General features: G+C 39.2%; 1 long non-coding RNA gene across 1 annotated transcript in view; it reads right to left on the reverse strand.

The window, feature by feature from the left end:
• LOC134729364 (uncharacterized) overlaps window positions 1-16,414 on the reverse strand; it is a 215,300-nt gene that overhangs the window by 16,862 nt on the left and 182,024 nt on the right. Inside the window, exon 5 of the long non-coding RNA XR_010110373.1 lies at window positions 10,064-10,191. This is a non-coding gene — a long non-coding RNA (uncharacterized LOC134729364). The remainder of the gene's footprint in view (window positions 1-10,063; window positions 10,192-16,414) is intronic.

Below are 16,414 nucleotides of genomic sequence, written 5' to 3' on the forward strand. Positions count from 1 at the left end.
GGAAATTATATCCTAAGTAAACAGAAGAAAAGAAAGAAGTACAAAAGAAATTAACTTAACTGAAAATGGGAAATTAATAGAGTAAATCAACAAAACTGAAAAAGACCTTTTTAAAAAACATTCAATAAAATTGGGAAGCCTCTAACCAGGCTATGAAAAAAAGGGACAAGAAACAAATCACTAATATTAGAAAGGAGAGAAGATACATACTATAAAGCCCATGAAATTGAAAAGGATAATAAAAGAATATTATAAACAACTTTGTGCCCACAAATTTTATAACCTGGATGAAATGGACCAGTTTCTTAAAACATGCAATCTGCCAAAACTCATGTAAAAAGAATAAATATATAAATAGGCTTATATCTACTAAAGAGATTGAATCAATAATTAATAACTTTCCAAAGCAGAAAGCACCAGCTATAGATGGGTTCACTGGTGAATTCTGCCAAACATGGAAGGAAGAAATTATACAAATTCTCTACAATCTCTTTCAGAAGATTAAAGCAGAGGTAATACTTCTTAACTTATTTAATGGGGTCAGCACCAGACACTACAAGAAAAGAAAACTACAGACCAATGTTTATCATCAACATAGATAAAAAATTCTCATTAAAATAGTAACAAATCAAACCCAACAATGGTTTTTAAAAAGAGAATTTTACATCATAACCAAGGGGATTTATTCCAGATATGCAAGGGTGGTTTTACATTTGAAAATTAATAAATGTAATCTTTCATATAAACAAGATAAAGAAGAAAAATCACATAATCATATCAATAGATGCAGAAAAAGCATTTGACAGAATTCAACACCCAGTCATGATAATATCTATATATAATATAAAATACATAATAATATATAAAAATATATATTTTATATATATGCTAAATAAGGATAGAAGGGAACTTTTTAAACTTAATAAAGAACATTAGTAAAACATTACACTAACATTACGCTTAACATTAAGAAACTTCCAGCTTTCCTGCTAAAATCAGGAACAAGACAAGGATGTTTCCTCTTACCACTCCTTTTCAACACTGTACCAGAAGTGCTAGCAAATCCGATGAGAAAAGAAAAGGAAATAAAAGGTTATTAATATCAGGAAGGAAGAAATAAAACTGCCTTTGTTCACAGATGACATGATTGTCTAAATAGAAAATCCAAAAGAATCAACAAAAAAACCTCTTGGAACTAATAAACAATTATGGAAAATTTGCAGAATACAAGATTGATAGAGAAATTCAATTGCTTTCCCATACTTCTGCAACAAACAAGTGAAATTTGAAATTAAAAACACATTGCCATTTATATTAGTGCCCCTCAAAATTATATGCTTAGATATCAATCAAACAAAATAGGTATGCATAAAGGATTAGTTTCAGGGCCATCCACAGATACCAAAATCCAAAGATGCTCATATGCCTTATATAAAATGATGTAGTACAGTTGGCTCTCTGTATCTGCAGGTTTCAATCCAAGGTTGGTTGAATCCCTACCTGTGAAACCTTATGGCATATTGACAACACCCAAAACATGGAAGCAACCAAGATATCCTTCAGTGGATGAATAGATAAATAAACCAAGGTATACACAAACAATTAAATATTTGCACTAAAGAGAAATGAGCTATCAAGTCATAAGAAAACAGGGAGGAAACTTAAATGCATATTACTAAATGAAAGAAGCTAATCTGAAAAGGCTACATACCACATGATTCCAAGTATATGACATTCTATAAAAGGCAAAACTGTGGAGACAGTAAAAAGTTCAGTGGTTGCCAGGGGTTAGCAGGGAAGGAAGGGTATATTAGTCTATTTTCACACTGCTATGAAGAAATACCTGAGACTGGGTAATTTGTAAAGAAAAAGAGGTTTAATGGACTCACAATTCCACATGGCTGGGGAGGCCTCACAATCGTGTTGGAAGGTGAAGGAGGAGCAAAGGCACTTCTTGCATGGTGGCAAGCAAGAGAGCATGTGCAGGGGAACTGTCCTTTATAATACCATCAGATCTAATGCGACATATTCACTACCACAAGAACAGCACAGGAAAAACCTGCCCCTATGGTTCAATTACCTCCCACTGGGTTCCCCTCATGACAGGTGGGGATTATGGGAGCTACAGTTCAAGGTGAGATTTGGGTGGAATAGAGCACAGAGGATTTGTAGTGCAATGAAACTATTCTGTATGATACTGTTATATATAATACTACATGATAATACATGTCACTGTAGATCTGTTCAAAGCCATAGAATGTACCCCACCAAGAGTGTGCTATGGACTTTGGGTGATAATAATGTGTTAATATAGGTTCATCAATTGTAAAAAAAAAAAAAAAATGCCATTGTGGTGCAGGATGCCAATAGTGGGGGAGGTTGTGCATTTGTGGGGGACAAGAGTAGTATAGGAACTCCATATACTTTTCACTCAATTTTGCTGTGAACCTAAAACTGGTCTATAAAAATAACATTTGCTAATTCAAAAAGGAAAATATAGTATTAAAAACTGAGTGCTCTCCAGAAAACAGACATAGCAAATACCAAAAAGTTAAAATAACAGCAATTAAAATAAAAATAACAACTAAGTGGTTAAACATTTACTCTGCACCCTGTCTCATTAACTCTTTATATGCATTATCTCATCTAATTCTTGCATCAGCCTGATTAGGTGTGTACTAGTATTTTCTTAAACTTGCAGATGAAGAAACTGAGTCACCAAGAGGGTAAGTCACTCCTGCCAGATGCACGTTATAGGTAGTAGAGTCAGGGTTGGCATTTAGTTCCTCTACCTTGCGCTTCGTCCCAAGACACATGCTAATGTCACATTTGTTTTCCAGATCTTGGTTAGAATGCCGATACATAAAAGTGGCCAGGACTATAAAATACAGAAGAACACTTGGAGTCCTAGATGGAAGAGGGGGGCTTCCTCCACCTCTGCAATACTGACATTTTAGACCTCATATTTCTTTATTGTGGGAAGCAGTCCTGTACATTCAGAATGTTTCGCAGCAGCCCCACTTCTACCTACTGTACGCCAATAGCACCTCCACTTTTAATGTGACAACCAAAAATGTCTCCAGACATAATGATTGTCCCCTGGGGGGCAAAATCCCCCCAGTGGAGAACCATTGCTTTACTACATGCCATCACTCCAGGTCTTGATATCAATCACAGAACCAGGCTTAATGTTTCTGTAACTACCAAATACCTAGGCCTTGCTTCACTGTGTTTTTGTCAATCTGACCTTTTCTAGCTGCCAGCGATCTCTGTCCCAGCTCCATCAACAATAAAATGTAGATAATACTTTGCAGAAGTAATGTGAATTTTAAAGCACGACCTTCCTCATAGATGACAATGTCAAATAATATTTACTAAAAGACCAAGAGTATAATGATACTCAACAAATGCTGTTTATCTTTACTTTGCCCATCTCACCTAAAATGCTACAGTAAACAAAACTGAGCCCCCTCTTCTCCCCTAGTGAAATAACCTAATCACCCACAGACACTCTGAAAGAATGGATGTATTTTTAAAAAATGTCAATTCCTGAATTTGATGATTTTGCCAGTGTACATTAAGTAGACATTTGGAAACATCTGAATAAAGAATGACGCTCCTTAGTTTTTAATCCATATGACTGTGCCTCTCAGACACAACCTAAAAATGACTTTCGTTAACTATGAAAGCTTCAATGGGCTATATGTGGACTGAGTCCATCCTTTCTTTTGTTTAAAACAGACCATGGTGTCATAGATTTATGTAACAATGTCTTAGAACCTGATGTGGATTAGAATTTATTTTACATTTCTGCCATAGAATTTCATTTTAATTGAAAAAGGAGATTTCTTTCTCTCTGTGTGTGTGTGTGTGTGTCTGTGTCTGTGCATCTGTGTATATACATATATGATGTCGGTATTTACTTTGTGTTTATATGTGTAAGTGTATGTTCATATATACTTTCATGTCTATACATATTTATGTACTTCTATGCATCAAGAGGAAAATTATATTGCTGACATAAAGCTATCTGTATCAGATGAAGATGGAAAAAGAAAGTTTAACATATTGGCCAATCTGCATAGAGAGCGCATACACAATTGCAGCCCATCTTGGGAGGCAAAAGCAGTACTTTCTTGCTTCTAATGGCTTGATAATAGCCATTATCGGCAACAATGTAAATGAAAAGAAAATAAAAAGAGGCATTTTTATGCACTGCCCATTAAGAGCAGCATGCATATAAACTCATGAACTTGGAAAATAAATAAACGGACTGGTTGCTAAGCAAAAGCTTGATTTCACTTCCAGTCCTATCGATGGGCATTTTGTCATTAAAAAGATAGAGCTGTTTAAGCTGTCCCAAGGGAAAGACTTAAAGTGGGATAAAAAAGAATCCAGTGGAGTATGCAGACCTGAGCCAATTTTAAATAATTGCCATTCCACCCTGAAGCCAGAGATTGTGTTAAGACGTGGCCCAGCAGCCACTGGGAGCAGGGCCTTCCTACAGGAGGTGCCACGTACCCAATTTGTCACACCATGGAGCCCTATGGGAACAACCCCAAGGCAAAGATAGAGGAGTCCTTGCCTTCACTATGTGATAAAATGATGCTTAAAGACCTGTATATTTTCCTTGCTGGTTTGTCATGTGGCCTCATATATCTTTGGAATAGTGTCTGTGAATCATGGAATGAAACTCAAGAGGTCATTTGGTCCAGCTGCTTGTCCTAACCTCTCTAAATCAATTTAGCTCCATAAGTCCCATTTGTATCAATCCACTAAAAGGTACTAACTTTATTTCTGGGTGCATTAACTCAGTAAATGACTTAATATATATGGAGTGCATAATAGTGCCTGTGCATAATAGACAGTCAATATATGACCATTTCTGCTGTTCCTTATATTTAACATTTTTTTAAAGTCTGCTGATGTAAGAAACTTGATTGCCTTTGAAATTAGACATAGCTACATTCCAATTATGACTGTGTGTTCTTGAGTGAGGACTTGGCATCTATGAGCCTTAGTTCCTTAATTTATAACACAGGGATGAGAATACTTCATGCATTTCATGATTGTTGTGAGAATTAAATGAGGAAATCCTTGCAAAAGGAGGGCACATAGTAAATTCTTAGTGGATATCAGCTATTATTGTCATCACTGCTGTTATCATTTGCATCTCAATAGATGACATTCTGTTGCTGAAACTACAGACATCTCTGGGATAAAAAATGAATGGTACTTTTCTATTACTTATGCCTTGGAGTGATGTCATGTATTGAGTAATTTTCCTCTTGAGTGGAGCTGACGGCAGAGTTTTATGAGGAATGAGAGAGGGAGGATGATGAAGAGGAAGAAAGAGGATGAAGATCAAGATTGAGAACTTGGACTTTGTGTGAGAAAGGAGATCTGAGTAGCGACTACTCTCCTGGAGGATGGAAAAGAAGATTCAAGAGTGTTCAAGATCTCACTTTCATAGAATCAGCTGAACTATGTTCAGGGCTGGGGTGAGACCACAGATAAAGCTAGCAAGGTGCCTGGATTAGGGAGCTCAAGGTCTAGTCAGGGATAGAGGAATGTAAATGGGCCATTACAATACAAGTCTCAAGTACTAGGATGGCTTAGAAACTCACAGGCAGTGGCACTTAACTCTGACCCAAGGTAATGAGGAAGACTTCCTGGAGGCATATATATCTTAGAGGCTTCTGAAGAGTTCAGAGGACATAGGAAAAGATAGCAATTGCTCTGCCGTTTATAAAATGTAGAATAGCATGCTTAAACTTTCTGAGCTTCAGTCTTGTTTTTCTATAAAATGTGGATAACAGAATACGGACTATGATGATTATAGACATTATAGTACATATTATACTTATATTAAGGTGCTTCATCAAAATTTCTTATTCATTTATTCAATGAATGCCAGTCTTTATTGCCAAGATGAGGAGCCTGGGCCAGTTACTCACCAACTCTGGTCTTCACTTTGCAATTGGCAATCTCTAAAATCCCATTCTTAGGGTGTACAATTTGATGAACAGGGCAAGACTGCTGGCAGATCAAACATCTCCCTCCTCTGTCTCTTGCTCTGTCTCCTGCTATTCAGTCCCTCCTTAAAAAACTTCAAACCCTGCTGAGTACAAGAAGGCATATTTAATGCCGGGCGCACACCCATCGGGGACCACTTCCCAGACCACAGCTTCTCCCTTCATAATTAAAGTCGAGGCTTTGAAATGTTCAGTGCAGCTTTCTCTGAAGTTGCAGCTGACCAGTTTCTCCTGCTGCCTCTCAAACCTTTAATTTGTCAGTAAAATTGTTCATTTTTCTTATGACTACTTGGGGTTTTTCATCCTCCTGTGGCTGCAGAAATGGACCCCGGTGAGCAATGCCTATTTTTACGAGAACTCCCTTGCACAACATTCGGGCTATCTCTGAAAACTGTTTCAAAGGGAAATGGATGAATGATTTCCTTCAAGGGCACCTGGGTACCTGGGGAATTTAAGTTTCCATTTTTTTTTTTTATTTCCTTGAGGGCTAAGGATATATGTTGCTTTCTCCCAAACAGCCAGAGCTGAAGCTCAATGCCAAAAAGTGCATTTTTCTCTAGGCCATTGTTAAATCTCAATTTTGCCTTTGACCAGCTGTACAGCTTGGGTAAGCTACCTGAAATATTTGCAAGCCTCAGTTTCCTCATTGATATAATGGAGATTAAAATGTGACCTAATTGGGATGATTTGAGAATGATAATTACCAGCTCACTCTACATAGCTCTGGTACAAATGTTGAGTTTCCTGGCCTTCACAAAAAGCACAATTTAGTGAGAGCAGCTAGAAATTTGTGTGGGATTTTGGTGCCTAAATCCCCTCCTCCATTGTGGATTTGTGGACTTAAGGGGCTACAGGCACACTGAAGCTATAATTATGGGGAAACATAGTATCAATTATATTCTTAGTTCAGGCATGACTCCATAACTTCCTTTATAGCACTAAAGAGACTGGTGGAGCTGTGGCTGTCTTCCTCATCTCTCCTCTTTAAATCTCCAGTAGTTGGGCCTGAATGGTCCTCTTCCCAGATCAGCTGCATGGATGAGGCAGGCTGGTCTGAAGAGTGCACTGATAACTAGAAGCTCATTACTTTTTAGCACAGTGTGTGCCATCCATTAGGGAATCGTGGCCCATTGAATGTTCAGCAGCTCCACTGTTTGCTCCTGAAAAGGAGTTAATCATGTGGTAGGTGGGGAGGGGCAGAAGCACAGAGCACAGAGGGTTAACAGTGTTGGTCTGTTTTTTTTTCCCACTGCCCATATACAAGGCTGACATACAAGGTCAAGGGACTACATGAAACAGCCCCACCCTGACCAAGCAGGGCAGATGTATATAGATCAAAACAGACAAGTATGAGTGCAACCGGCTATATTGTGTAATCAAGAGTTAGAAAAGGGCTGACTCTTTATCAACCCAGTCACAGACACTATGTATATGACAAACAATCAGGAAGAACAAGGGCGAAGTGGTCTCAGGAAGCAACCAGCTCTTAGGGAAATTGCTCTGTGCCCTGTAGGTTCTTACTCCTGCTTCATGTGTAGGAATTTATTTCCAGATAGCAGCTCTGTAGGCCTTTTTCTGGGGTCCACCTTTTAAAAATTGAATTTGGCGAAGCTTATCTTAGTACCTACTGTATACAAGGGTATGGTAGGTACAGTAGGAAAGATAAAAATGCAAAGTCCCAAACCATCTAATGGTCATCTGCTACAGAGGATTAAGAAAGATCTCTAGAGTAAGACTCTGGGAGACGGGTTGCAAGCTGAGTATTGTTAGGCAAGTCACTTCTCTCTAAGCCTCAGCTTCCTCATCTGCAAAATGGGGTTAATAAAACCTGTTTCTCAGGGCTGCTAATATGATTTCACATAAGCGACTGACACACAGAAGTCACTCAGTAAATATTCGTTTCCCATTCCTACACTACCCACAGGAGAACTCAGATACTGGGCACCATCCTTAGAGAAATGGGAAATGTGGGGATAATAAATCTCAACATCTGCTTGTTGGACCTTTTATCTGTACTTGGAGACAGGGTGTTTATGGAGACAAGGTAGATTTGCAGTGATGCATTATTAATAGTTTGTGATACGTTCCGGGTGATGGATATCTACCCCCCAGACATACAGCGACAGCTGCATTCTCTCTCAGGGAAAACAACAGCATCAAGCCCGAGCAGAAAGCTCCAAGGGAAAAAAGAACAAAAAACTTCAGATGCCAATTATAGTCCATGTTGCCTTGCTTGGATTACTAGAAGGATCTCTCCCACCTCCCACTCCATCAACATCATAAATCTTTTGCCTTGAATTCACAGCACTCTGTTTAGAAGTTCTTGCTGGCATAGACACTACACTGACAAGATTTGCAAAATATCCCCTTCTTTCTGGTTGCTTTATGATAAAGTTTAGAGACTCACAGTACATCACTACCTACTATCTTTTCTGTGCAATGTGACAAAATATTTGTCCTGAGTAAAGATTGGTTGTCTCTGCAGCAGCTCAGTCGGTGGTGATTTCAGAACACAAAAACATGGAGTTATGCTGTAGAATTAACAACTTTTTAAAGTGACTGGAGGGATTAGAGATTGAAGAGATTGTTGATCCCCACTCTTCCTATCTTACAGGTGGGAAGTGGTGAAGGGTTGTGCCAAAGGTTGCATTGGAAATTAGAGGCTAGAGAAAGGATAAGAGCTTTGGGTTCAACACCATGCATGCACTCATATTTATTAGAGCTGGTCCAAGATCTGATTTTATGAAGGTGCAAAGTATATCTGATCTTGGGAGTGTAAGCAAGGACACATTGCTCTCCCATTCGACACTAATTTTTCTTTACTTACTCTCTGATTCTTGCAACATCAATTGCAGGTGTGACACCTTTCATTCATTTACAATGGGACAGACTAATGCTGTAGACATAACACTGCACTTGGAGACCAGCTAGTTGCATTCTTACTGTAATCATGGAGAATATACCTAAACTCTTTAAACTTTTTTTTCACAAGTAAAACATTTAATAACAATAGTTTCCCCCAATCTAAAAGTTAATTTTTTTTTTTTTTTGAGATGGAGTTTCACTCTTGTCGCCCAGGCTGTAGTGCAATGGTACGTTCTTGGCTCACTGCAACCTCTGCCTCTTGGGTTCAAGCAATTCTCCTGCCTCAGCTATCCAGTAGCTGGGATTACAGGTGCCCGCCACCATGCCCAGCTAATTTTTTTTTTTTTTTTTTGTATTTTTAGTAGAGATGGGGTTTCACCATGTTGGCCAGGCTGAGTTAATTTTATTTTTGTGACTCACTCATCTACTATTTATAGGGCAACCACCAAATGCCTAGTGATATCTCTGTGCTGGGATATGTATGAAGTGGAATACAACACTGTCCCTCTATTTTAGAACTTTGAATTCTACTGCTGGTTCCGCTCTGACCAGACTCTAGGATTCTGTTTTTTTGGTTTTTGTTTTTAATTTTTCAGTGATCTGAGAATTTGTTATCATGGTAAAGAGTTTATTACTTTTTGAGATGGTCCCAGTAAAGGATGATTTCTGTTTGCCTTGAAGAGTTGAATGTCAGTAGCCAAGACTAGGCTTGGCTTTGTAGCAGGTATTAATAGAAGTGAGTTTATTGGGAAGATGTGCCTGGTTGTACATTTGCAACTATTAGGATCAATGCATTCAGGCTACTACCTCCCCTAATTGTTCTCTCCTTCTTTCATCTTTCTCTCCCTCCTACTTTCAAACATTCACTTTTTGTGGACTTGATCTCAGCATTATAAGAGCTACCAAAATGAATTACTCTTTACTCATGAAGCCCATTACCTATATGGGGGATGTTAGGGTTTATCCTAGGAATAGTCAGGAGGCGAGGGACATGCAAAGTGTGTATATTACTTAAAATGTTGACATCTTCAACAACATGATAGGAGGGATATCGCCCTTTGTGAGACATTAATCTAAGGCAGAAGCTTTTAAAGCTTATAATTTGGTTGTAGCTAGGTTATGATGGCTGAGAACATTTCTTATCTATCTACGGAGGTACTCACCTTCGTGAGTGAAGATGACATGCCTGGAAGCCCATGCCTTCACGAATGTATGCCAGCTTTCTTCTAAAAGGTCCGGTCTTTGATGAACACTTCCTGCATGGGCATGTGTGTAGATCTGTAGGTGCAGGCTGTGGAAGCACAGATTCACAGGCCATTACTGTTCCATCTGGGGCATGTTTCTAAGACATGCCTCTACTTAGTCTGTCCATCAGAACACTGTGCTTTCTCAGGAGGCAATACTTCCATCATATGTTTACCCTTAACAGGTGGAATGTCCTGTTAGAAAGATGTGTTGAATATTTAATATAGACAATGAAGTTCATAAGGACTTTGTTTAAAATATCCTTTGGTGTTTGTTTGTTTTGTTGTTTTTGAGACAGAGTTACACGCTCTTGTCGCCCAGGCTGGAGTGCAATGGCACAATCTCAGCTCACCACGACCTCCACCTCCCGGGTTCAAGTGATTCTCCTGCCTCAGCCTTCTGCGTAGCTGGCGTGCACCACCACTCCCCACTAATTTTGTATTTTTAGTAGAGATGGGGTTTCCCTATGTTGGTCAGGCTGGTCTCGAACTCCCGACCTCAGGTGATCTGCCCACCTCGTCCTCCCAAAGTGCTAGGATTACAGGCATGAGATACCGTGCCCAGCCTCCTTTGGTGGTTTTGATGATGGTCATTCTGAGGAGACAGTGACCAAGTGCCTTTATCTGAAGAACTTGTATCACTGTGAGGCGGACATTTAAGGCCTTGTGTTATCTTGCAACAGAGTTGAGGGTCACACTTAAGGATCTCATCTCTGTCTGAAGGAAGCTTTCTCATTCTCCCTGCTTCCTTCTTGCAGATCCAGAGAACCAGCCCTGAGTCATTTCCACTTTGAAACTGCCACCTCCCACATTTCCCAGTTTCTCGTGGCTGAATCTGCTGCCATTTGAAAATTTTTCTGATTCTCCTGGTTAAGCTCATTGAACTCTTCATTTGTTTGTTTTTAAAACTAGAAGTCTGGAGGAAGAAGAAAGTTAACTATTATTTATTGGTCTTAATTTTTTTTCAAATATGACTTTAAAACAGATTCATTGCTAAGTCCTTTTTCTGAATTATTTTATTGAATGTTCCTAACAACACTATATGTAAATATTATTTTATCTCCAAGTTATGGATAAAGAAACTGAGGTATCAGAAGATTAAATGACTTATCTAATATTACACAGCCAGTAAGAAGTTAAGCTTTTTTAGACATGATTACTCACATGCTTGGGGAAATAGAGATGAAGTAGAAAAAAATTATAAAAGCTGAGAATTATGAAATTTACCAAATTCTTAAAAGAATTTGAACTTTAAAAAAATTGAACATTTTTTTGTTTGGTCCCTTTGGTATAAAGCTCTTCTATTCCTCTCTTCTTCATTATCTTTATGTCCTCATCCTTTACCCAAGGAAGGTCAAATTATGTCATTTTTGGCAAAAGCTATGTTACCATAATTGTTTAAAAAATGCATGATATAGTTAACTTCTCAAAATAGTTCAAAGTTTTGAAAATGAATCATGTTTCAAACAGTCACCAACTGTAGGCCAATTTGCCTGCCATTAAGTGGTTTCCTAGATGCAGAATTTACCAAATGATTTCACTTTATTCTGTCATTTATTCCCAAAAGCGCTTAAGAATCATGAAGGAACTGAACACATCTTGAGGAATTCATAATGCTAATAATCATGGCTGTCATTTGCGGAACCCCTTTATGCTCCAGGCACTTTCTTAAGCTCTTTGTACATGTTGCCTTATTTGACTATCATGGCAACTCTTTCAGGGAGGGATTACTCTCTCAAGCTTTATTAGTGAGGATGATAAGGTGCAGAAAGGTTAAATAATGTTCCTAGGGTTCCTACAAAACAGGCAATGAGCAGAGCAGGAATAAGAACAGAAGTGTCCATGCCTATGAAGGTCACACAGATGGAGGAAGCTGAACCGGTCTTCCATTGTGTGGCCAGATCTTTCAGACAATCCCTTTAATGACCTACTAACTATAACCCAGACAATATCTCATCATATATAATGGTCTTAAAGGGAGACTTTTTTTCTAAAACTTGAGTGAGAATAGCACAAGTTTGGCCAGTTGGGGCAATTTTCCATCTTCATGCAATAAAATGGTGAGATTTCAATCAACACACAAATGGCTCAGTCAACACTATACTGACTAATTGGACTGTACTTCTGGGACAGTTGCAAAGTGGACTAATGGGAGCACACCCACATAAGACACCAGAGCAATAGTATAATCCTTGTAAAGTTGTTTCATTTAGCAAAAAGAGTAATTGAGTATTTCTGGAAATAGTCGCTAGTTTTCTCCTTGACATAGACAGGACACTTTTCTTCTTTTCACCTCCTTTTTTCCTCTGAAAACAATAGGTATGTGATTAAAGGAGGTCTTTGAAACATGCAGATTTCTAGGACATTGTTTTATATCTCTAAAATAAAATCTACTATGCTCACTACCAGGGTGATGGGATCCATACTCCAAACCTCAGCATCAAGCAATATTCCAATGCAACACATCCGCACCTGTACCCCCTATATCTAAAATAAATGTTGACATTTTCATAAAATAATAATAAAAATATTTATTTCCCCAACACAACTTTTAAATATGAAATCAGTTTTAAAATGGTGTGTGTGTGCATGTCCATGTGTGGAGTTAAATTGAGTACACGGCAAGGAATGTTGGCGAGTTCTCAAGTTGGAATATTTAACATTGAAATATTTGCAATAGTGGTGTACTGAGGGCTTATTATGTGTGTTAAACATTTTGTGTACATTACTTCTAATAAATATATGTGATAGAATAATATCTCTACTTTACAGATGAGCAAACTGAGGTTTAGTGAGGCTGAATAGCTTGCTCAAGGACAACCTTTTCATAAGCCTGTATGTATCTGATGCCAAACTATTCCCTTCTTAACTGACCAGACTGCCGCTCCAGCCCACGCTGAAGAACACTTATCTATCTAGTGCTAGCCCACATGAAAGGAAGGTCACCATCCTGAGGCAATGTGATCCAATATCAGTCATACGTTCAGTCAGACACAACCTTAGAGTCAAACCAAGTTGCAGCACATACAAAACCAAGAGACTTGGTTAAATGAAGGTGTTTTCTTCAGTGAGTCTCTATAGACAGTGAGGTCCTAGAGAACCTGAAACCATTTTAGAAGATAGGTCAATAAGACAAAGACCGAAGCTCTGATTCTTTGTGTCACCCAAGTGACCCACATGATGATCTTATGATTCTGATTAAATAGTACGATGTCCTTTTATCCCCAAGTATATTCCAGCACCAGGCAGCCTCTAGGTCCCTCTGAGTAGGCAGACTTTGCATTCCAGTGACAGACATCATTAAGAAAATATTTCTACTCTCCAAACCAGAGGGAGGAGAATGCTGGAATTTATTATCTCCTTATGCTTAAACACATCCCAGAACAACTTAATAAGGCAAAAATTCTCCCCATTTTACAGACGAGCAAATTGAGGATTAAAGAAGATTATGCTTTCCCCATGGTTCAAAGCTAAATCTGAAATTATAAACCTGCCTCTCTGGACTCCAAAGCCAGTCTTATTCTAACACTGTTCCTTCCTGACTGGTTCCTTTTAGCATTCAGATCTTCTTGGTGTTAAGCCAGCGAAGAATGGCTCTCCCCCCACAAGTTGAGCATAAACTCTGAAGAGCTTAGTTTAGCCCTCTGGGAGGTATTCTCTCTTGGATCTCTGATGCAGAGTTTGGTTGCAAAGTTGGATCCATGTATGAGGGAATGACGCTGCTGGGGATTGGTGGAGAGTCCATTGGTCTGACGCCAGCTGGCTCAGGGGACCATCTCTCCTCCCTTTCCTGGAGCAAGCAGTGTTATGTCTGGCCATGCTTCTCTGCTTTGATGCCCATTTCCACAGTCATTTCAAGTCTTCCCACTCCTCAAACTGAGCATTTAGACTCTCATGGATCACCCCTTTGATATTTCTAGCCACGTAGCTTCAGCTTCAAAAACAAATCAGGAATGACATTCTGTGACTATATTTTCAGCTATAGCTCATAATTTGGTTTAAAACTTGTCATTGTCTAAGAAACATATCCCTGTGCAGAGAACCCGTTGGACACCCGCATGAAATTGACTAAATAAAAGCAGTTTCACTGAACAATTTGCAAATATCACTGCTTCTTGCCAATCCTTTTTGGCAAAACTGTCTTCAGTGACTCGAGAGTTTTTCCAGCCAGAAAGAAATTTGAGTTACCTTATGCTTTCCTCTCTACATTTTTCTGATATAATACTTCCATTAAAGCCACATGTCTCAGACAATGGAAATGTCATTTAGCAAAACACTAACATTAATTTTGCAGGAGATATTATTCAGTATTTTGTTGTTGTTGTTTGTTTTGTTTTGGGACACAGTCTCTGTCACCCAGGCTAGAGTTCAGTGGTGTGATCTTGGCTCACTGCAACCTCCACCTCCCAGTTCAAGCGATTCTCCTGCCTCAGCCTCCCGAGTAGCTAGGATTACAGGTGACCACAGCCACACCTGGCTAATTTTTGTATTTTTAGTAGAGACAGAGTTTCACCACTTTGGCCAGGCTGGTCTCAAACTCCTGATCTCAGATGATCTGCCCACCTTGACTTCCTAAAGTGCTGGGATTATAGGCATGAGCCACTGCTCCAGCCTCGGTTCTCCACCCTGCCCCCGCCACAGGAATATGGACCTAATTTTAGAGCCAAAAGCAATATTCATTAAAGATAGTTTGCACAGCACAGTCAAGGTATGCTTGTACTCGTGTGGTGATAGGCAAGAAGGAGTTACTCGAGCCATATTTCCTGAGGAAAAATGATGAGGTATTTTCTGTCCCACCAAGGTTAAAAGTGCAGGAAGGGTCTTTGGGATAGGAAAGAAATAGGGCAGGAAGTGTAATTGTGAAACTCCTGGCATGGACATCAACAGCCAAGGTTTCTAGTTTAAATCTAACTAACAATGGGTAGCATTTTGTTATAAATTAAATATGAAGATATGCTCACAACGTTAAGCAAAATTAAGTTAAAATTTAAGAAGGGAATTTACAGAAAAGAAAAGAAAAGAAGAACTAGACAAAAATCACAGCCCTTGTGGAGCTTACATTATTTCTTAGATGAGTCACTTGGCTAGTTTAAGACTTGGAATTTTTATCTATAAGATTGGGTGAAAAGGAAGAAGCATAACCGAAATTAGTACTTCCGTGACTATGTGCCAGACGCCACACGAAACTCAAGACAATATGTCATTAGCCCAATTTTCCACTTGACAAACACCATAGCTCCTTCATTTACTCATTATTTTGAGACATATTTTAGTGGCACTTATTCAGGGAAGCCGCCATTAAGGAATAAAACAATCCCTTTCCTTCCTTTACAAAGCTGCTAGTCTAGTGGCTGAGATCACATGTGAACAGCTGGACCAGGAAGTCTGGACTCCTCCCAGTGCCCTGTTGTAGTGAGGACAGTCTCCGTTGATGCCTGATCTTCAAGCATAATTACTACTGGCTGGTGTGCTGGTTTGGATGATCAGTTATATGCCTACCCTCCCCAAAATTCACAGGGTTTCTTCGAGGACTTAGAGCTACACTATTTTTTCGGAGACCCAAGTGAAACCAGGCCAGGAAAACAGCCAAAAGTTTCAGTCCAACAGATTCTTTAAAAGTTTCTGGAATAAACACTTTGCTGGCCCATAGGAGACATAAAAGTTTGGAGCTTTTAAAAGGTGCTTATGAGACAATCTAAGCCAGAATGCTCAGCTAACAGATGAGAGGAGAGGCCCAGCTCAACGTGAATAAACAGCAGACCCAGGGAAATAACCACGTTTTCTACACTCCTGTCCATTCTTCCCTCAGTCTTTTTAATGTCTCCATTTGAGTGTGGTCATCAAAAGGATGCATAAGAGCAATGGAGTATGGGAATCTTGCAAGATGGTGCTGTCGGTACTTTGAGGGCATTTCTGCAGGGAGAGAAAGAACCAAACTTCCCACTGAAGAAGAGTCTACAAGACTAACCTGCTTTCCTTCATTCTTTCAGTTCGCTTTTTTTTGTTCTTGATTGATTTTTTTATTTTTTTATTTTTAGACATCTCTGTCATCCAGGCTAGAGTGCAGTGGCGTGATCTTGGCTCACTGCACCCTCCACCTCCCAGGTTCAAGCGATTCTCCTGCCTCAGCCTCCCAAGTAGCTGGCATTACAGGTGCCCGCCACTGTGCCCAGCTAATTTTTTGTATTTTTAGTAGAGACTGGGTTTCACCATGTTGGCTAGGCTGGTCTTGAACTCCTGACCTCAGGTGATCTGTCCACCTCGGCCTCC

This window comes from Pan paniscus, chromosome 18 (assembly GCF_029289425.2).
Source record: "Pan paniscus chromosome 18, NHGRI_mPanPan1-v2.0_pri, whole genome shotgun sequence".
Classification (NCBI taxonomy): Eukaryota; Metazoa; Chordata; class Mammalia; order Primates; family Hominidae; genus Pan; species Pan paniscus.